Source organism: Phocoena sinus, chromosome 5 (assembly GCF_008692025.1).
Source record: "Phocoena sinus isolate mPhoSin1 chromosome 5, mPhoSin1.pri, whole genome shotgun sequence".
Taxonomy (NCBI): domain Eukaryota; kingdom Metazoa; phylum Chordata; class Mammalia; order Artiodactyla; family Phocoenidae; genus Phocoena; species Phocoena sinus.
In genome coordinates this window covers 94,245,917-94,267,366 of record NC_045767.1, presented here as the reverse complement: position 1 = coordinate 94,267,366, position 21,450 = coordinate 94,245,917, and the positions used below count along the sequence as shown (strand labels likewise).

Sequence of the window (21,450 nt, the reverse complement as noted above, 5' to 3'; positions counted from 1 at the left end):
TCAGTGACATGGGATAGACCTTCACCATCAGGTCACCTCTTGCCCCTCCATTTTAGAACCCAAACTAAATCAATCTCAGTAGTATCCTTGGCCCATTTTCCGTGTGTCCTACCTTGGCTGTCATTTACTTAGATTTAAAGGGGGAAAGTGGGAATTAAGGGGAGAGGGTGTGCCATGTAGTTCTTTAGGTGGGCTCACTGAAACCTAAAACAATGCAAGGAAAACCAAAACAAACTAGCAAACAAGACAAAGCAAATACACAATAATAGCAAATACCAAACAAACTGCCTCACCTTTGAAGAGACATCTACATTTCAAATAGATGTCTGTCCTCAGTGCCTTCATTACTTCTACCAGGTACCTTCCCTTAACAACCTAAAAAGGGCATTGAAGGTGAAGAATACCTAGTACTTTCACTGCTGGTCGGATGGCCCATCAGGGCTCCATCATAATTTATATGCCATTTAATCTGGGGAAATAACAACAAAGCTCTATAGCCTTTGAGTCCTTATTGCACCTGCATCTGGGGTCCAAGGAAAGGACAGCTCAGTCTCACCAGGTGCACAACAAGTGGTGTACAAAAGGGCCCTAACTGAAGTGCAAAAGGAAGTGAAGGGGAAGGAATAGTTCGTCCTGAAAAGGTTGAGGGGCACATATAGGAAAATTATTATTTTATCCCTTACTTTCATATCTTTTCTTTGCTATCTGAGGCAGCGGCTTGAACAGTGTATATTTGAATATTTGTCAAATCACGAAGGTGGCAAGAACAAGGGAACCAGCAGAAAACTGTGTTGGCAGATAAAGGATGGAAAGGCATCTCTGAGGGATTTTATGTTCCTATCAAGCTGCATTCATCCCAGTTCAATTCCAAAAGAGCTGAGGTTTGGGCTTAAACCTAGTCAGGTGGTCCAGATGGACCAAAAGTAAACCATAAGAGCAACTCTTATTCTCCTAGATCAAAGCCTAACCTAGATGTTTTTCTAATGGCCTCCTTAATCTAACTCTGGTTCTTCCTTGGTCTTCTGACCTAGGGGAGAGGTGAGGATGCAACCTGTCACAGTCCGATTACTCAGTGTATGTGGAAAGAAGGTTTTTAAGCCTTTGTTCCTTACATCAAAAGCTCCAACCTGACAACACCATGACTAAGAGTATGCTCAGCCATGACCTACATGTGAACACAGTTGGCCCTCTGTATCCGTGGGTTCTGCATCCATGGATTCAACCAACTGCAGATTGAAAATACTTGGAAAAAGAATTCCAGAAAGTTCCAAAGAGCAAAACTTGAATTTTCCACATGCCAGCAACTATTTACATAACATTTGTATTAGGGATCAACTCTGGACTTTTCAGGAAAACCATGAGAATGGAGGAGCATCTTTAAAATAGGAGTGTGAGTCAGACACATAGCTATTAAGGATCGCTAGACTGCAGGCGGCTTTAGCAGCACTAACATTGGGAAAACATCAACAACTCTCAGCTGGAATATAACTACGTCCGACCCCGGTCACTTCGCCACAGTGTCGACGCTGCACTTGGGCAGCGAAGGCCAGGCCCACATCCTTGGTGGGGTAAACAACAGCAGCCAGACCTACCTCCTCAGCAAAAGGGTCCCAACTCTAGCTTTCCAAAACTCTACCTGTAAAGTGACTCCTGAGGAGCCTTCTGAAAAAACCATTCAGGTAAAACTATATCAGTAAGGATTAAATGAATACAGGTTTCCCCTGCCATGGGACAGTAGAACGTTCCTATGAAACTTTTCATAAGTTGAAATGGTGTAAAGCAAAGAAGCAATTACCTTAGGACACATCTTGCAAACATATGCTCACAATAAATCAGGATAAAGAACAGATGCTTGTAGTTCAGAGCTCTGGCGGCTTGATGCTGAGTGTAGTTCCCAGGGAAGGAGCTTGGCGGTGCCACTCTGGCTGTCTGGGGTGGGAGCTGCCTCTGTAACAGCTACTGCAAAACAAACACGGAATGCTATTTTCAATTTTCATCTTTTTTTTGTAAAAGTGAAAATCCTCTTTGGATTTTTTTCTTTTTTTTGCTTAGTGAAAACCTACAAATGTAGATCTTTTGTAAAAGCAAAGTGGTGTAGAGCAAACTTGCAAAAAACTGGGGGATACCTGTATCTGAATGCCTTCAATGAGACAGAAATGCATTTTCCTGCCAGGCGTCAGTCTGGAGGAGGGCAGTCCAGGGCTGTGTGGCGCAATCCAGGCACCCAAGTCCCGTTCACCTCAATGCTCTGCTCTCCCCAGAGTGTGGCCCTTGTAGTGGCTGGAGTTCGAGCCTCAAATTCTCGTTTTGGCCGGCAGATGGAAAAAAAAAATATGATGAAGGAAGTTCAAAAGGCACCCTCCCACTGTCCTTTAAGGAAGGTCCAGAAACAACCATCTAACACTTCTGCTTACAGTTTATTTGCCAGACATAGTTATCTGGCCATGTTCAGTTGTAAGGGAGATGAGGAACTGCCACCTTTATTCTGTATGATTATATACCAGGTAAAACTTGGGAGTGTGATTACACTGGGAAACTAGAGAATGGGAGTACTGGTCCTTAGTTACTGTGGCAGAGACAGCTAGTTAGCCCCACCACACCCAGGTTACAGATGTGGTGCATATATACAATGGAATATTACTCAGCCATAAAAAGAAATGAAATCGTGCCATTTGTAGAGACGTGGATGTACCTAGAGACTGTCATACAGAGTGAAGTAAGTCAAAAAGAAAAAAACAAATATTGTATAATATTGCTTATATGTGGAATCTAGAAAAATGGCACAGATGAACTTGTTTGCAAAGCAGAAATAGAGACACAGATGTAGAGAACAAACTTATGGACCAAGGCGGGAAGGGGAGGTGGGATGAACTGGAAGATTGGAATTGACATATATACACTACTATGTATAAAATAGATAACTAATGAGAACCTACTGTATAGCACAGGAAACTCTACTCAGTGCTCTGTGGTGACCTAAATGGGAAGGAAATCTAAAAATTGGGGGCTAGTGTATACATATAACTGATTCACTTTGCTGTACAGCAAAAACTAAGACAATGTTGTAAAGCAACTATACTCCAATAAAAAGTAATTTTAAAATGTGAAGAAGGTTTATTGGATTATTTGCTATTTATTAGTGATCAGAAACTGAAAGAAACAGAATATTTAACAAGTTTTGTGGCCCAGGGAGCAGGGAAAGGTGGTAAGGAATGATCACATAGCAACATGGTGGACATCTATACTTGTCTCCTGGGTTCGTACTTGAGAATGAGGAGGCCCTGGAAGCCTAAGTGACTTGTCAAAGGTCAGGTAACTATCACCTGCCAGTAACTATACCCCACGACTGACTCCCAACCAGTATCCTCTCATGCCTCATGGATACCCAGTGCCCTACAGATAAGGAAGATTTCTCTACTCTGTACCTAAGAGATTACTCACGTTTTACGTGGCAGATTCAATAGGATGGCCAAGAGACAAAAAACAAAAGGGAAGAAATTCCTATTTATTACTATTGTATACTTTACCAGTGTTAGTCGTCTGAGTCAAGACCCCAAAGTCTATAAACTCCCAACACTCCTCTGCCTCTGTACAGCATTCCCAGCAGGTGATCTGGCCTCTGCTTGAATCTCCTCAGTGACGGGGGAGCTACTTTGAGATAGCCCACCCTGATTCATGTTGCTTTAGTTGTTACGTAGTTCCTGATACAGAAGAGAAAATATCTTCCCTCCATTTTGCAAAGAAGCCTCTGAATGAATTTAAAACCATGCTAAAAAGTATTTGTGGAAAGAGCGGTTACTATTCTTAACTTAATATCAAGATTTGGGACATACCCTAGAGTCCTTTGAAAACATAATTTGTAACCTAACTCAAGAGTTACAACTAGTTGAATACCTAAAACCATTCTAACTGTTGGGTTAGTGAGTTCACAGGTGACTGGTTGATATGTTATACTCATTGCTATTTAAGAGATTCATTTAGGATAAAAGAGGACAAGGAAACATCCTGTAAGATGGGAGATGGAGAAGTAGGAGGCTCTGAAGTATTGTGGTATTTTATGTGCTAGTGGGGAAAACAAAAGCTACAAATTGAAGAACTTTCAAGGGTCTTGATTTTCATATTTCACATTCTAGGAACTTATTTTTATAATTTAAAAAAAGGTTATGATAGTAAATTTTATGTTATTTTAATTTTATCACAATAATTTTTTAAAGGTGGGGGGAGGTATGGTACAGGAAATGAAAACAGCAATAGTTTCAGAGTTGACATGTCAAATTATACTTGGTCTCTTCTCCAATCCACATTATCTGAAGGAACATTGCCAATTGGCGAGTCAGAGTTTTGTGCAATGGTTTGCTTTTATAACAGGTGCACTTTTTAATCCCCTGAATGGACTGGTAAACAAGAGGTAGGGATACACATTTATAACCCTGGATGTTCTGGAAATTTTTAAATATATATTTTCTAGTAAATAATTAGATTGTCCCAGATGGCCACACACATTTGACTCTCCATAAACACTGCTTGCTCACACATATTTTAATAGAATTATATCAATAGGGAATGTGGACTTTCATCATCGAACTTGAGCTGAACTATACAGAAGTCCATCTGAATCATAAACAAAGGTCTATAAATTTGATGTATAGGCCCAGATGTTGAAGAGTAGGTGGGATAAGAGGGCTTTCCAGGAAAATACTGAAAAACCAAGTTCCCATCCTCAAAGGCTTTTCAAGGTTTGTGAGTCTTGTTCATGTGACTGGAAGCTCTACACAGCAGTTATTTCATCTGCTCTTGGGAAACATACATATCCACCTAGTGAACTGTAATTTCTCAAAGGCCAAACCTGGGTGCCATTCTTTCACCAATTTCCGCATGTCTTATGGCCACCAGTGCTCTCTCCTGCCTCGCCATCACGAGTTAGAAAATAACAACTGCCATGACAGGTACAGAGAATTACCTAGTTCCTCTTACCTACTGGATTGTGAGTCTTTTGAAGTCAGGCTCCATTGTGTTTTACACATAACAGATAGTCAAATAATTGTTGGGTGCTGTAGGAAAGCAGAGGAAGGAACAATTAATTTCAGCTCCTGCATGAAAGGAAGGTCAGAGCCACTTTCATGTAAAACCTTCGGAGTTGGCCCAGTAAGGATTTTCTTTCTATTTTTTTTTTCTTTTTTCTGGAAGGACCCAGTGCAAACAATTTAAAGAAATGTTTCTTAAGATAGGAACAAACTCACAGCCAGCGAGCAAACATTTGGCATAGAGAAGATTCAAATATGTTCTGCCCAGGGTTCCAGGATCACCAAATACCAATATCATTTTTTCTCTAACGGTCCAGGTTGAACATGAATTGTGTTTGGGGGAGGGGACAGAGGGGCATGTGAGCCACCTACAGCTAATTCATTTTCTCCCAGTTTTGAAGCGACAGCTCAACCAGCGCCATGGGTTTTAAACTTTTATTTTTAGCCACAGAACCTCATCTTTTTGCAAACAAATTCTTACCCACAATCCCTATATTTAGATTAAAACAGGTGAAAGTGCAGCAGCGCAGGTGGAAGCAGCAGGAGCCCAGCCACTCCACTGAGCCCCCTCCCTTCCCCCAAAACCTTCGGGCCACATCAGCTGAAACGCAGACTCAAAGGACCAGTTTGAGGCCCACAGACAACCTGACGCAACCTGGTAAAAATCCATGGAAAATGTGCTTGTGAAGCAAAATGGACCCAGGAAAACCCCGCACAGGCTCCGCAAGGTCTAGGGCTATTTATTTTCTGCTGCCCCTCCCCTCCCCCACCCATCTGGGAATGGGGAACTGTGGTGCTCAGGATTGCATCACTGCCACACAGCCTTTCCCCTTCCTCTTCTCCACTGGGGACCTTTCAGCACAGTCTCTGCTCATCACGCCTCTTGAAGTCAAAGCTGTTTCCCTGGGGAGGGGAGCTACATGTTGTAAATAAGAATCTGGGCTCTGAGGCTGACTCTGGGCTCCAGGACTTGCTGGGTGCAGGCGCCTAGGTACTCGCTCTCATTTTGTCCTAGATTTCCCGCTCACGCTAGAGGGACAGTAACAGCACCTGCCCTATAGGGTTGTCGTAAGGATTAATAAGAACCCTGGGACAGGGACAGGCACAGAGTAAATGTTTGGGAAATGCTGGGTATCATTAGGAACACAGTCGGTTTGCTTGCCTGATGCTGGAAAACCAGCTGAAGCGGCTCACTCCATCTGCACCTAATTTCCTGGGTCACCTGAATGTTCCTTGATGGCTGCAAGCCAAACACGCGGTCTCAGCGATCACTCCTATGTGTATTCCTATGCATGTGTCAGTTTGAGAAGTATTGGAGCACATCAGGCGCCACTGCTTTCCTCCTGCACTCTATGCACCAAACCTTTAATGACAACTCTCAGAAGCTTCTAGAAACTCCAACTTTTGTCGGTTCTGTTTTTCCCCAAAGATACTTTGTTATTCAGCCCTTATAGTTCTGAGCTGGCCTTCTCTTTCTTGGATCATGAAAACCCATGTTAAACAGTTTTTAATTGGTACAAGCAGGACTGACTAAATAATCTTCAGGACCCAGTGAAAAATGAAAGCCTGGGGTGCCTTGTTCACAATAATTAAGAATTTCAGGGCAGTGACAGCAGAGCATGAAACCAAGTGCAGGGCCCTTCTGTCACATGTCTATGAAGCTGGCCCTGAATACAAACGTCAGCATCTTTAAAGCCTTTGCTTCGTTTATCTATGTCACAGTCAGGATAGGATATTCAATTTACATGATGAGATTTCCCTTTTTTTTATGCAGGAAGGACTGAAGGACAGAAAGTACATATATATGACACTTGTTTATTCCTCCCACAGAAAATTGTTGTAAATAAGAGGCAAGAGATTCTGTCCAAAGGTCTATATGACAGATTCTTATAGAAGCAGGAAAATGGTATTTTCTCTTTCTGCTGGGGAAAGAGCGCAGTTTTTTTTTTTCTTGGATTCCCTTATGACACTTCATTTTAGCAAACACCCCAGAATCTCATCTTTCAGCTGTCACCAGTCTCAAAAAGATCTCACTATTCTTAAAGGTGTTGTACTTGCTATTTACGAAGGAGGTTAACTGTTCACTTATCAGTACTTCTTTTGTTGTGCTGTGAGGAATCCTCATAGGAACCGAGCTGACTTTTCTGCTCTCTTAATGGTGATTCCCCCCCAGAAGCAGAGCCTGAGTTAGGATATAATTATCAATAGATTATTGGGAGATGCAGCGAAGGAGGGAAGGGAAGACAGCCAAATAAAAAGGTGAATTATTAAGCCAGCTATCCCAGAGATTGACTGGAAATTAATCATGTTGAAAGACCCTGAGATACAGTGAGATACCACAGACCATCGAAATATCTCACCCGGGGGCTCAGGGGGCTGGGGCCTTTAAACACCAACTCCTATCAGTCAGTGATTGAGAACTGCTGGGGGTGGGCGGGCTAATGCAGCCAGTGCACTCTGGGATGGTAAGGCCTCAGGGACAGGCAGATGCTGGGAGCGTCTGCTACAACTGCAATATTAAATTGGAAAGCAAGTCTACACTGCAAGAGAAAATTGGAAAGCAGACAGCTTTGGGTTCCAAGATCAGCGCTACTGATTAGCTGCAGGATGATTTGGGGTAAGTTAACACACGAGCCTGTCCTTCACCTATAAAATAGAAATACTACCTCACCTACTTTCAGGATTATCGGGGTGATTAGAACTGTATGAAGCATCAGACATAGCCTTTTATTGTATATAGAGAGCTGCCATTAAATTGTTTTTAAACTAGTATGTATTTCTCAAACTCAAATATTCATAACTTTCACTTGAAAATCTTGTTAAACTACAGATTTTGATTCAGCATACTTGGGTCGGGCATGAGGTTCTGCATTTCTAGCAAGCTCCCAGGTGATACGGATACTGCTGGTCCATGGACCACACTTTATGCAATAAGATTTTAAACCATTCTAAAAGTTGTGGTTTTTTTCTAATTATAATATGCAGTAACTCGTAAAATATTTTCCCTGGATCCACTGAGTTTCATCATAGCAACAACAAAAAAAGTTTGATTGTATTTGTGACAGCGGTTAGCCTTATACGGCACATAACAACCAGCTGGGTTGATCACCACTAATAAACCGAACTGACTGGGGTTCCCAAAGCAGAGTTACACAGAGAAAAAGTACAGAATGAAAAATATATGGGCTAGATAAGTATTTCAGCATTATGGGAAACCTAAGAAAAGAAAAAAGTTGCATCATTATTAGAGAATGAGGAAAAGGAAGAGAGCCCAAAGGCATATTTCTAAGCAATTCATGACACTAATCCAAAATTAATGTGATGTGCTTTGAGACGTTTCCTATGTACCATACATTATGTAGGGTAATGATGTAAAAGAATGTACGTGGTGTTTACAGTCTGTGGAGGGGAACAGACACATACATGCAGAGACTAAGCAGTAAAAATGTGGATAAATAGTTCTCCTTAGTGGGAGAGTTTTGTTAGGCACAGGGAGATTATTTTGGTCTGGAATACCTAGGAAAAGTATAGTTGGAAGGGGGTTTTCAACTGAGCCTTCAGAGGACAAGAGAGTCTTGAGTTTGAATGTAGTGGGAATACATAGGGAAATGGTCATAACTTTAACAAAATGGTTCTAGAAAATGTGCCTCAAAAAGGGCATTGTTTAGGAATATATGTTGTCAGTAACAGGGCTTGGTTATGAACTGTGGCCCACAATGTACTTATTGACCCCTAGCTGAGGCAGGTAGAGGTCAAGGAGCAGGGGGCAAATAGAAGCATCATCGCTAAGAATATGGAAATTGGAGTCAGATGTGGCTTCACACACAGATTTCAATAAGAACTAGACGTGTGGCTTGGAAATGCTGATCACTCTGAATCTCCTTTCTTATCCATAAAATGATGAGTTCATGTTTTCTAAATAGGATCGAGGTGATGATTAAATGAGATAATTCATGAAAGGTAACCCATGTGTATTCCTGAGCACAGGGCCTGGTTCATAGTCAGTGTTTGAAAAGTAGTGAGTATTAACAGAATCAAAACAGAAAGGAGAAAGGCCAGCAAAAGTTTTTAAGAAAAAAGGAAGAAAGAAAGAAACCTAATTGTGGTCACAGCAGTGCTTATGACCAGGAAGTTCTAGGAGGTGAAGGGGGTCACAAAGACTGGGGCTCCAAGATACCTGGAAGCACATAGCTTCAGTTTATATTGTCAATCACACACACACACACAGCATATTTTAATCTTTCATATAAGAGAAGGGTGGGTGGATGGCTGCTAGATGTGCTGCCCCCCTCAGGAATAAAGATTCCATTGCCCCACCACACTGGGGGTTCCTTCTAGCCGAAGAGAGCCACCTTGCTCAGAGTCACACCCCTCCCCTGTGGTCCACATCCAGTGACTGTTGGTGCAGAGGCTGAGGAGCTATCCACAACTCTGAAGGGTTGAGTCCATCTTCAGAAATTGCCACAGGGTTGACTGAATCTTCATTTAGATGGCATCACATCTCAGTTTCTCCTTCTACTCAATCCTGTTTCCTTCCTTTCCCTTCCACAAGTGTTGAACCCAAGGACACTCTGTAATAAATCTCCTGCATGGTAATCTCCATCTTAGTGTCTGCTTCCTGGAGGACATATAGCTCTTGGCACAAGGTGGTAATGTAGGTATTAAAATGATCACAGGTAATGAATTTGTATGGTGTATGTGGAAGGAAATACACTAGCTGGTGCTAGTTTCCACCATTGGAGAAATATGAAGGAAATACTTTAAAGACAATTGAATTGGGTGACTTTTCTAACTCAGTTGGGACTTTAGAAAAAAGATAAGCTGGGGTGAAAGGCTGAGGTTCTCCTTAGTAGCCTATAAAGAAGCTCTCATGTCCTTCAAGAGGAGCTGAGAAAGTTGAGGTCAAGACCCAGGAACTAGCATTAGAGTAGCCAAATTTCAATGGAGGTTAAACTCTCAGCCTAGACAGATCTGCTATGCCAAGGTCAGGACCCTGCTTGGGTAAAAATAAGACTCTGACATGTGGGATGGGCACACCTGGGTAGATTACCACTCCCCACCCCTATCTCGAATCACCAGATTCCCAGGAGCCCTACAGAAGTAGTCTGCCCATCCCTAGTCAAAGGTAGTACTCTTCTCTTGTTCAAAGGCAGTACAGAAGTTTTTTCCTTACAAGACAGCATGTGCCAAAGTCAGGATCTGGCCCAACCCTACTGACCCACTCGGCCAGTAGGTCTATAACTATAAGTTGCAGCAAACACAGCCAGAGACATGGTGGGCATGAGAAGGGAGGAAAGAGACTATATCCCAAAGGAGCTACAGGACCTCGTCCTCCTTTATAAACATGCACTGGAAGATTATAGATAGGATTGGTTTCTGAGGGTGTTAGAATATTGCTTGAGCACAGAGTTTATCAATTTGAGAGACTCTTCTAGGATTATGTGATTTAAAATTCTGGTAAGAAACACCAAGAGATGGTGCAAACACAATCCCAGGGTGGCTCTCAAAAGCATGGAAAAAGTGATAGCTCACATTAAGTGGGAAAAGAAACACCAGAGTTGTCATGGCAGCTGGTAGACAAAGGAAATAAAAGGCTGAGAGAAGTACACAAGCCAGAGTACGTATACTGTGTAAGGCTGGAAATGCCATTACAGAATTATTATGCTTACTGATAATAGGGCTTCCCCCAGCCCCACACCCACATGCACACTATAGAGGACAGGTGGTGGTACTTAACCATCTGAAGCCAGATGGATGCCATTATCTTAACGTATGGCAAGGATGAAAGGCTAATGGATGGATCTGACTTGCAGAAAATTGTGGAACTGATTAACAGAAAACTGTATCCCTAGGGAAAAATAGGGGGCAACTAACAGGGTCCTACATGTACTCAATCTGTATAATGAAAAGAAGTTAAGGATGACTCATGGCGAGGTTGACAGCAGTTGCTCCAATATATAGTCATGATCCATCGCCCAGATTCCAGGTCTGAATGCTTTTTCAGGCCTGGAACCCAGTTACCAAAGAGGTCAGATACCAATAACTTTGCAACACCATGGCAAGTGCACACAGTGCTGAGTCCCCCAGTCTTTCTCCAGGGCCATTTACATATACAAATGTGCCCTATGGAAGGGGACTATTGGACGGGGTCTGAGGTAACACTGGTGCCCAGAGATCTGAAACATCATCGTTTCTCCATTCAAAATGGAGCTATACGGGGGCCAAGTAATAAATGGATTCAGTGGATAAATCAACATTTCAAACTAAAGATTTGTGTCTTCCTAATACTCAGGAAAATCATGTTTTTAAAATTTCTTTCTTCCATTTCCCTTTTCTTAAAAAATTGAAATGTAGTTGACATACAATATTATGTTAGTTTCGGGTGTACTGTCTGGTGATTTGACATTTGCGTTCATTAAGAAAAGTATCACAATGAACCTAGTAACATCTGTGCTCAGACAAAGGTATTATAATATAATTGACCATATTCCTTATGCTGTATATTACATTCTTGGGGCTTATTTATTTTATAACTGGAGGTTTGTTTCTCTTAATTGCCTTCACCTATTTTGCCCCACCCTGGACCCTCCTTCTGTCTGGCAAACATCTATTTATTCTCTATGAGTCTGTTTTTGTTTTGTGTGTTCGTTTTGTTTTTTAGGTTCCATATATTAGTGAGATCATATGGTATTTATCTCTCTCTGACTTATTTCATAAAATACCCCAAAGTGGAATTGCTGGATCATATGGTAGTTCTAGTTTTAATTTTCTGAAAAACATCCATATTGTTTTCCATAGTGAATGCACCAATTTACATTCCCACCAACAATGCACCAAGGTTCCCTTTTCTCCATATCCTTGCCAACATTTGTTGTGTTGTAGTTGTGATATTCCTCTCATTTCTGTGTCACTAACCCTGGGGTGTGGGTCCTGACTATATCACACCTCTGCCCCTCGTACCCATTTTGTTGTGTATCCTTCTTTATAACATTAGTTATGGAAAATTGTATCTGCTAGTCTTCAGATCGTTCTCATAGATAGTTGCTTTGTAAGTAGTTGTAATTTTGGTGTGCCCGTGGAAGGAGGTGTGTTCAGGTCTCCCTACTCTGCCATTGTGGGGAAGCTCCATTTCCCATTTTCTTGGATGGTAGACCTGATCTTCTGGATTCATCTTTGAATTTTATGGCTTTACAATATGGAAGATTTCTCCAACTTTATATTTTAGTATTTTATGAGCCTGTTTCTGCAATGATTTTAAAAATCAACTTTAATATACAGATAAAATGCATCCATTTTAAGTGTGCAGTTTGATAGGTATTCATCTGTGCACCTACCACCCAACGAAGTTACAGTAAATTTGGTTATTCCAATCAAGGTATATTCCCAAAAATTCCCTCATGCCTCTTGATCATCAATATCTACCCCCACCAGATACAGTAACTGCTGACCGTTTTTCTATCACTATAGATTAATTTTCCTCTCCTAAAAGGTCACATAAAAGGAATCATGAAGTACATCTTCTCTGGTGTCTGGCTTCTTCAGCATGTTTTTGAAATCCACAGTGTGTGCATCAACACACACATTGATTTTTTTTTTTTTTTTTTTTGCGGTACGCGGGCCTCCCACTGTTGTGGCCTCTCCTGTTGCGGAGCACAGGCTCCGGATGCGCAGGCTCAGCGGCCATGGCTCACGGGCCCAGCCGCTCCGTGGCATGTGGGATCTTCCCGGACCGGGGCACGGACCCGCGTCCCCTGCATCGGCAGGAAGACTCTAAACCACTGCGCCACCAGGGAAGGCCCACACATTGATTTTTATTATCAAGCAGTCTTCCGTTGTATGGATATATCATTTGTTTAACCACTCATTTAATTGACATTTGGGTTTTAGGCTACTATGAACAAAGCTACTATGAATATTCATACACAGTTGTCTTTCTGTGGACAAGTGTTTTCATTTCTTGTTGGTATTTACTTAGGAGTAGAGTGATGGGTCATATAAGTTTAACTTTATAAGGAACTTCCAAATCGTTTTCCAAAGTGGTTGTACCATTTTATATTTGCACCAGCAATATATGAGAGTTTCAGTTGCTCTATATTCTCACCATTGGGTAGTCTCAGTTTTTGTTTTTAGCCATTCTATGGATTTATAATAACATGTCATGATTTAACTTGTATTTCCCTGATGACTAGAAATGTTGTGCATCTTTTCATATATATATTGGCCATCCTTATATATTTTTTATTTGAAGGATCAAATTATCAGTCCAATTTAAAAACTGGGTTTTTATCTTCTGATTATCAAGCTGTAAATGTTCTTTATATATTCTGGATGCAAGTCCTTCATCAAATATATGTAAAGAATATATTTTCTATCAGTCTGTTGGCTTGTCTTTTCATTTTCTTAATGGTGATATTTGAAATACAGAAATGTGTAATATTTATAGAGTCCATTTCTTAATCTTTTCTTTCATATTTTGTGCTTTTGTGTTATATCAAAGAAATCTTTGTCTACCCAAAGTTTGTGAAGATATTTTCCTATGTATTGTAGCAATTTTATAATTTTCATTTTTACGTTTCAGTTTATATTCAATGCAGTTACCTTTTGCATTTGGTGTGAACTAAGAGTTGAGGTTCATATTTTTTCGTAAGGTTATCCAATTGTTCAAGCACTACTTATTGAAAAGACAATCTTTTTGCCATTGAATTATTTTGGCACGTTCAAATTCTTTAATAAATACAGGGCTATTAAAAATGTCTCTTTTTTTTTTTTTTTTTTTTTTTTTTTTTTTTTGCGGTACGCGGGCCTCTCACTGTTGTGGCCTCTCCCGTTGTGGAGCACAGGCTCCGGACGCGCAGGCTCAGCGGCCATGGCTCACGGGCCCAGCCGCTCCGTGGCATGTGGGATCTTCCCGGACCGGGGCACGGACCCGCGTCCCCTGCATCGGCAGGAGGACTCTAAACCACTGCGCCACCAGGGAAGGCCCACACATTGATTTTTATTATCAAGCAGTCTTCCGTTGTATGGATATATCATTTGTTTAACCACTCATTTAATTGACATTTGGGTTTTAGGCTACTATGAACAAAGCTACTATGAATATTCATACACAGTTGTCTTTCTGTGGACAAGTGTTTTCATTTCTTGTTGGTATTTACTTAGGAGTAGAGTGATGGGTCATATAAGTTTAACTTTATAAGGAACTTCCAAATCGTTTTCCAAAGTGGTTGTACCATTTTATATTTGCACCAGCAATATATGAGAGTTTCAGTTGCTCTATATTCTCACCATTGGGTAGTCTCAGTTTTTGTTTTTAGCCATTCTATGGATTTATAATAACATGTCATGATTTAACTTGTATTTCCCTGATGACTAGAAATGTTGTGCATCTTTTCATATATATATTGGCCATCCTTATATATTTTTTATTTGAAGGATCAAATTATCAGTCCAATTTAAAAACTGGGTTTTTATCTTCTGATTATCAAGCTGTAAATGTTCTTTATATATTCTGGATGCAAGTCCTTCATCAAATATATGTAAAGAATATATTTTCTATCAGTCTGTTGGCTTGTCTTTTCATTTTCTTAATGGTGATATTTGAAATACAGAAATGTGTAATATTTATAGAGTCCATTTCTTAATCTTTTCTTTCATATTTTGTGCTTTTGTGTTATATCAAAGAAATCTTTGTCTACCCAAAGTTTGTGAAGATATTTTCCTATGTATTGTAGCAATTTTATAATTTTCATTTTTACGTTTCAGTTTATATTCAATGCAGTTACCTTTTGCATTTGGTGTGAACTAAGAGTTGAGGTTCATATTTTTTCGTAAGGTTATCCAATTGTTCAAGCACTACTTATTGAAAAGACAATCTTTTTGCCATTGAATTATTTTGGCACGTTCAAATTCTTTAATAAATACAGGGCTATTAAAAATGTCTCTTTTTTTTTTTTTTTTTTTTTTTTTTTTTTGTGGTACGCGGGCCTCTCACTGTTGTGGCCTCTCCCGTTGTGGAGCACAGGCTCCGGACGCGCAGGCTCAGCGGCCATGGCTCACGGGCACAGCCGCTCCGCGGCATGTGGGATCCTCCCGGACCGGGGCACGGACCCGTGTCCCCTGCACCGGCAGGCGGACTCTCAACCACTGCGCCACCAGGGAAGCCCAAAAATGTTTCTTTTATGTTAGTTTTGTAGCTGTGTCTTTCAAGGAATTTGTCCATTTCATCTTAAGTTGTCCAATTTATTACATAAATTCATTCAGAATAGTCCCCTTTTATTCTTTTAATGTCTTATAGTGAAGTTCCTTCTTTCATTCCTGATTTTGATAATTTGTATCTTCTTTTCTTGACTGGTCTGATTAGAAGCATAATAATTTTTCAAAGAACCAGATTTTGGTTTCGTTGATTTTTTTACCTATAAATTATGTTTTCCGTTTCATGATTCCATTCATATTTTTATTATTTCCTATACTCTACTTACTTTGGGTTCAATTTGTTATTCTTTTTCTGAGCTTCTTCATGTGGAATCTTGCATTATTGATTTTAGACTTTTATTCTTTTCTAATATAAGCCCTTAAAGCTCTAAATTACCCTCTAACCAGTGCTTTATGTACATCCTACAAATTATGATGTGTTGCATTTTCATTATTCAGGTAAAATATGTCCTAATATTCCTTGTGATATATTGTATAATACATGGGTTATTTATAAGTGTGCTGTTTGATTTACAAATATTTGTGCTTTTTCAGTATCTCTTTGTTACTGATTTCTAATTTTTTCTGTTGTGTTCAGAGAACACGTTCCATATGATTTCAATGCTTTAAATTTCTTCAGACTCTATATAATCCAGTATATGGTCTATTTTGGTGAGTGGTCCATGTGCATCTGAAAATAATATATATTCTGTTGTTTTGGGGTGGAATGTTCTATAAATGTTCTGTAACTGTCAAGTTGGTTGATGTTGTTGTTTCATTCTTCTCCATTCTTATGGAATTTTCTTTCTATTCTACCAATTACTGAGAGAAGAGAATTGAAATTTTCCAAGTATTATTGTGAGTTTATTTCCAGTTTCAGTTCTGTCAGTTTTTGCTTTGCGTATATTTGAAACTGTGACTGAGTACATACACATTTATGATTATTATTTCACATTTATGGTGAAATGACCCAGTTATCATTATGAGATATTTCTCTCTATCTCTAGTAATATTTCTTGTCCTGAAGTATCACTCTAGTTTTCATAAAAAATCTTTGTCAGGTGTAAATTTTTTATCCTTTTATTTTAACTTACCAGGGTTTTAAAATATTTTATTTATGGTAGGTTTCTTGCAAACCACAAATAGTTGGATTTTGCTGCACCCTCATTCATTCTATTGAGTGTTTTTTGTCTTGCTCTATTATTAACTACATTAGGATTTGCCACATAAATGACACTAAGCCAAGGGAGATAGCAATTGCTCTATAACATTGACTGCAATAAATATGTTGTACCAATTTTTCCAAAAATAGTTATATCAAGTTAGTTCTTCTCTCAACAAGGTTGGTAAGAATGCCAATCTCTCTCTCTTTTTATGGCCCTTCTGACCCAATGGTCAGGGAAAAAAGTGAAGACTGTTGGTTCTTAGTCACTTTTGGATGCCATTGTCATTGGTCTTTGCCCAGGCCCACAGCCTTCAGTGGCAGGCTGCCAGGTTTGGTGAGACTGGGTTATTCCCTCCCCCATTGCTGAGCTCGGACATGGGCCCTCCACAGGAGACTGCAAAGTCAAGATGTTAGTGCTTGCCTTGGGTCTCCAGGCAACCATCTCTACCAGTGATTCTACCATCTCTAGTGAGCTTCATCAGAATGAACCAGAACATTTTCTCTTCTACCTCTAAAGTGCCAATCCTGTATCATCTTTCTCTTCAAATTAGCCAGTCTTGTAAATTTTGGCTTGTGCAGTGCAGGGGAGAAAGTTGGGGATGGGTGCAGAGAAAAGGAAATATTTTCTGATTTCTTTTCTCCAAGAAGAGTTTCTAGCTTCCCAGAAAAGAAAAGAAAAACAAAACAAAACAATGCACAAGACACCAAATGAATCTCTCAACAGTTCAACTATTACATACTCAAATTAAACAAAGTCATAAGTCATTCTTCACTGAGTCTTCAGAAACTGTTTAGTAAGACTGAGCAGGGACAGAACTCTTTTTATGAAAGCTTCCAACGCAGGCTAAGTTGGCCTGAGCCCCATGTGTCCTGTCCAAGAATTGCAGGAATGACTGTGCTGATGACCAGGGTGGGTGGAATAGTGCTGAGATCTAAAGTCTGCCCTTTTTTCACCCAGGAAAAGCCTGTATGTGCAACTCTCCTATTCTTGTCTAGTGAATGAACTGTGTGTTCAGTGTTATTCAACTTCATCGAGCCCCTGTGTTTAAGATCTAAATAGGGAAGAAAACATGAAGAAAAAGAAAGACCGTCCCAGTGTTTGTAGAGGATGGAGAAAAACAGCTGCAAAACAAAATATGTCTTAGTTGGCTTTCTGTCTTCAAAAGGACATAAAATGAAACAGGGAAGATGACCATCTATGTTTGGCAATCCTCATTCAAGCAGTATTGAACTTCTATGTGCAAAAGACTGCACTACAAACCTGCATATGTAAAGTGCTTAGCACAGTATCTAGCTAAGTAAATGCTAGCTGTTAGCATTACCGTTAATATTGACAGCAGTTTTCTTTTACTCTCTTCTATAACGTTTTGAGAGAAATTGTAGCCAAGGTAAGAATCTGATTTGCGCTAACTGCCTGTCCTCGCTCTTAGGCTATAAGCTCTGTTGACTAGGAATTATCTTGGGAAGGAGAGCGATGTAAAAAGCAAGAAAGAAAAAGAAAAAACAGGTTTCCTTTTCCAGGTGTTAATTTAGTCTCCCTTTTCGAAACTGGAGCAGGAATCAGACAGCTAAACATCATTAGAACTGTGGTCATTCCCTAAGAATGAATATGCTGTAAGAGCTTGTTTGAATACTCTGTTTTAACAATGGACTGTTTTAGTATACTATTTCTGGCAAAATAAAAAAAAAAAAAAACCTATTTTAAAGAGATAAATCAAGAACTGTTTCACGGTTGAAACTGAAAAATACCCATCATTCTCTTTAAAAAGAGATTTTGGGGCTTCCCTGGTGGCGCAGTGGTTGAGAGTCCGCCTGCCGATGCAGGGGACGTGGGTTCGTGCCCCGGTCCGGGAAGATCCCACATGCCGCGGAGCGGCTGGGTCCGTGAGCCATGGCCGCTGAGCCTGCGCGTCCGGAGCCTGTGCTCCGCAACGGGAGAGGCCACAGCAGTGAGAGGCCCGCGTACCGCAAAAAAAAAAAAAGAGATTTTGAATGCTGCTAAAAACCACATGCTGGAGGTGAAGAAATACTTTGCATAGCTAGCATCCTCTATAGGACTGTGTTATATAATGCAGAATGAGGAAATAAAATATCTAATTATAGCTTAAGACCTTTTTTGGCCTCTAGTTAGAGGGCTAGTTTTTCCTAAGATACCTGGTAGTTAGTACAGCTAGGTGCCATTCTAGGACTCCACTCAGCCTATGACCCCTATAACCCTAGGTAGTTTCTTATCCACTGCAGTCACTGTTTAACTTTTTTATCCTGGTAACTTCATCTTTTTAAAGAAACTGAAGGATCAGAGACTGGCAGCAGCTATTCCTGCTTATAAAAGAAAATAAAGGGAAAAGGAAAAAATGTTGCTAATTTTCCATCTTCTGTTTCCCCCTCACAGTCTGTATGCTGTAATCTTCTCTTCCTATCTATTATAAGAAGGGCTAACATTTATACAGTGTTTACTCTCCCCCAGCCCCATGCTAAGTGCTTTACACTGCTTAGCTCATTTAATCTTCACAGCAAACCCATAAGGTAGGCAATATTGTTATCCCCATTTGAAGCACAGAGGGGCTAAGGGAATTACCTAAATTTACACAGATAGGTAATGGCAGAGCCAGGATTTGAATCCAAGCAGATAGGCTCTTGAGTTTATGTTCATTTTGCCGCCAGCTTTATTGAGATATGATTAATATAAAACATTGAGGGGATTTAAGGTGTACAATGTGATGATTTGATATATTTATATGTTACATAATGATCATGACCATATAGTCATTCCCTCCATCATGTCATATAACTGCCACTTCTTTCCTTGTGGTGCGAACATTTAAGATCTACTCTCTCAGCAACTTTCAAGTGTACTTAATACAGTATTGTTAACTATAATCACCATGCTGTACATTAGATCCCCAGAACTCATTCATCTTATAACTGGAAGTTTGTACCCTTTGACTAGCATCTCCCCATTTCTGCCACCCCCCAGTCCATTCTACTTCCTGTTTCTATGAGTTTGGCTTTTTTTAGATTCCACATGTAAGTGATATCATACAGTATTTGTCTTTGTCTGACTTATTTCACTTAGTATAATACCCTCAAGGTTTATCCAAGTTATTGCAAATGAAGAATTTCCTATTTCTTCTGAGTGATATTCCATTATATGTATATAAACAACATCTTCTTCATCCATACATTGATGAACACTTAAGTTGTTTCCATATCTTGTGATATTCCATTATATATATATATATATACACACACACATATATATACATACACACACATCTTCATCCATACATTGATGGATACTTAAGTTGTTTCCATATCTTGGCTATTGTGAATAATGCTGCTGTGAATATGGGAGTGCAGATATCTCTTCAAGATCCTGTTTTCATTTTCTTTGGGTATATACACATAAGGATGGTTGCTGGATTGTATGGTAGTTCTATTTTTCGCTTTTTGAGGAACCTCCATACTATTTTCCATGGTGGCTATACCAGTTTACATTCCCACCAACAGTGCACAAGTGTTCCCTTTTCTCTACATCTTCCCCGACACTTATCTCTTGAATTTTGATGGCAGCCATCTAACAGGTATGAGGTGATACCTCACTATGCTTTTTATTTGCATTTCCTTGATGATTAGTGATGTTGAGCACCTTTTCATGTACCTGTTGGCCATTTGTGTATCTTCTTTTTTTTTATTTTGAATTTTTATTTTAACTATTCAGGTCCTTTGCCCATTTTAAAATCAGATTATTTGGGTTTTGGCCATTGAGCTGTATGAGCTCTTTATATGTGTTGGGCATTAACTCCTTATCAGATATATGATTTGCAAATATTTTTCTCCCAGTCCTTAGGTTGTCTTTTCATTTTGTTGGTTGTTTCTTTTGATGTAGTTGCACTTATTAATTTTTGTTGTTGTGCTTATGAGGTTATATCAAAAAAAATTTTTACTAAGACCAATGTCAAGGAGCATTTTACCCATGTTTTCTTCTGGGAGTTTTATGGTTTCAGGCCTTATGTTTAAGTTTTTAACTCATTTCAAGTTAATTTATTTATTTTTTTAGATTAAAATTTTTTTAGGGCTTCCCTGGTGGCGCAGTGGTTGAGAGTCCGCCTGCCGATGCAGGGGACATGGGTTTGTGCACTGGTCTGGGAAGATCCCACATGCCACGGAGTGGCTAGGCCCGTGAGCCATGGCCGCTGGGCCTGCACGTCTGGAGCCTGTGCTCCACAACGGGAGAGGCCACAACAGTGAGAGGCCTGCGTACTGGAAAAAAAAAAAAAAATTTATTGAAGTATAATTGATTAACAATGTTGTGTTAGTTTCAGGTGTACAGCAAAGTGGTTCAGAACTACATATATATATATATATATATATATATATATATATGTATATTTCTCTGTGCTATACAGTAGGTCCTTGTTGGTTATCTATTTTATATATAGTATTGTGTATACGTTAATCCCAAACTCCTAACTTACCCTCTTTCTCCCCTTTCCCCTTTGGTAACCATAAGTTTGTTTTCTATGTCTGTGAGTCTATTTCTGTTTTGTATATAAGTTCATTTGTATCATTTTTTTATATTCCACATGTAAGTGATATATGATATTTTTCTTTGTCTGACTTACTTCACTTAGTATGATAATCTCTAGGTCCATCCATGTTGCTGCAAATGGCATTATTTCATTCTTTTATATAGCTGAGTAATATTCCATTGTATATATATATAGATACCACAACTTCTTTATCCATCCATCTGTTGATGGATCGGTTGCTTCCATGTCTCGGCTATTATAGATAGTGCTGCAATGAACATTGAGGTGCATGTATCTTTTCAAATTATGGTTTTCTTCAGATACATGCCCAGGAGTGGGAATGCAGGATCATATGGTAGCTCTATTTTTAGTTTTTTAAGGAATGTCCCTACTGTTCTTCATAGTGGCTGTACGAATTTACATTCCCACCAACAGTGTAGGAGGGTTCTCTTTTCTCCATACCCTTTTCGGCATTTATTACTTGTAGACATTTGGATGATGGCCATTCTGACCTGTGTGAGGTGATACCTCACTGTAG

General features: G+C 39.7%; 1 long non-coding RNA gene across 1 annotated transcript in view; it reads right to left on the bottom strand.

The window, feature by feature from the left end:
- Positions 1-1,649: 1,649 nt before the first annotated feature.
- The window catches only part of LOC116754719, a 173,325-nt gene continuing 153,524 nt past the window's right edge, over positions 1,650-21,450 (bottom strand). The window contains exons 4-5 of the long non-coding RNA XR_004350147.1: positions 4,975-5,051; positions 1,650-1,959 (exon numbers count right to left, since the gene is read on the bottom strand). This is a non-coding gene — a long non-coding RNA (uncharacterized LOC116754719). The remainder of the gene's footprint in view (positions 1,960-4,974; positions 5,052-21,450) is intronic.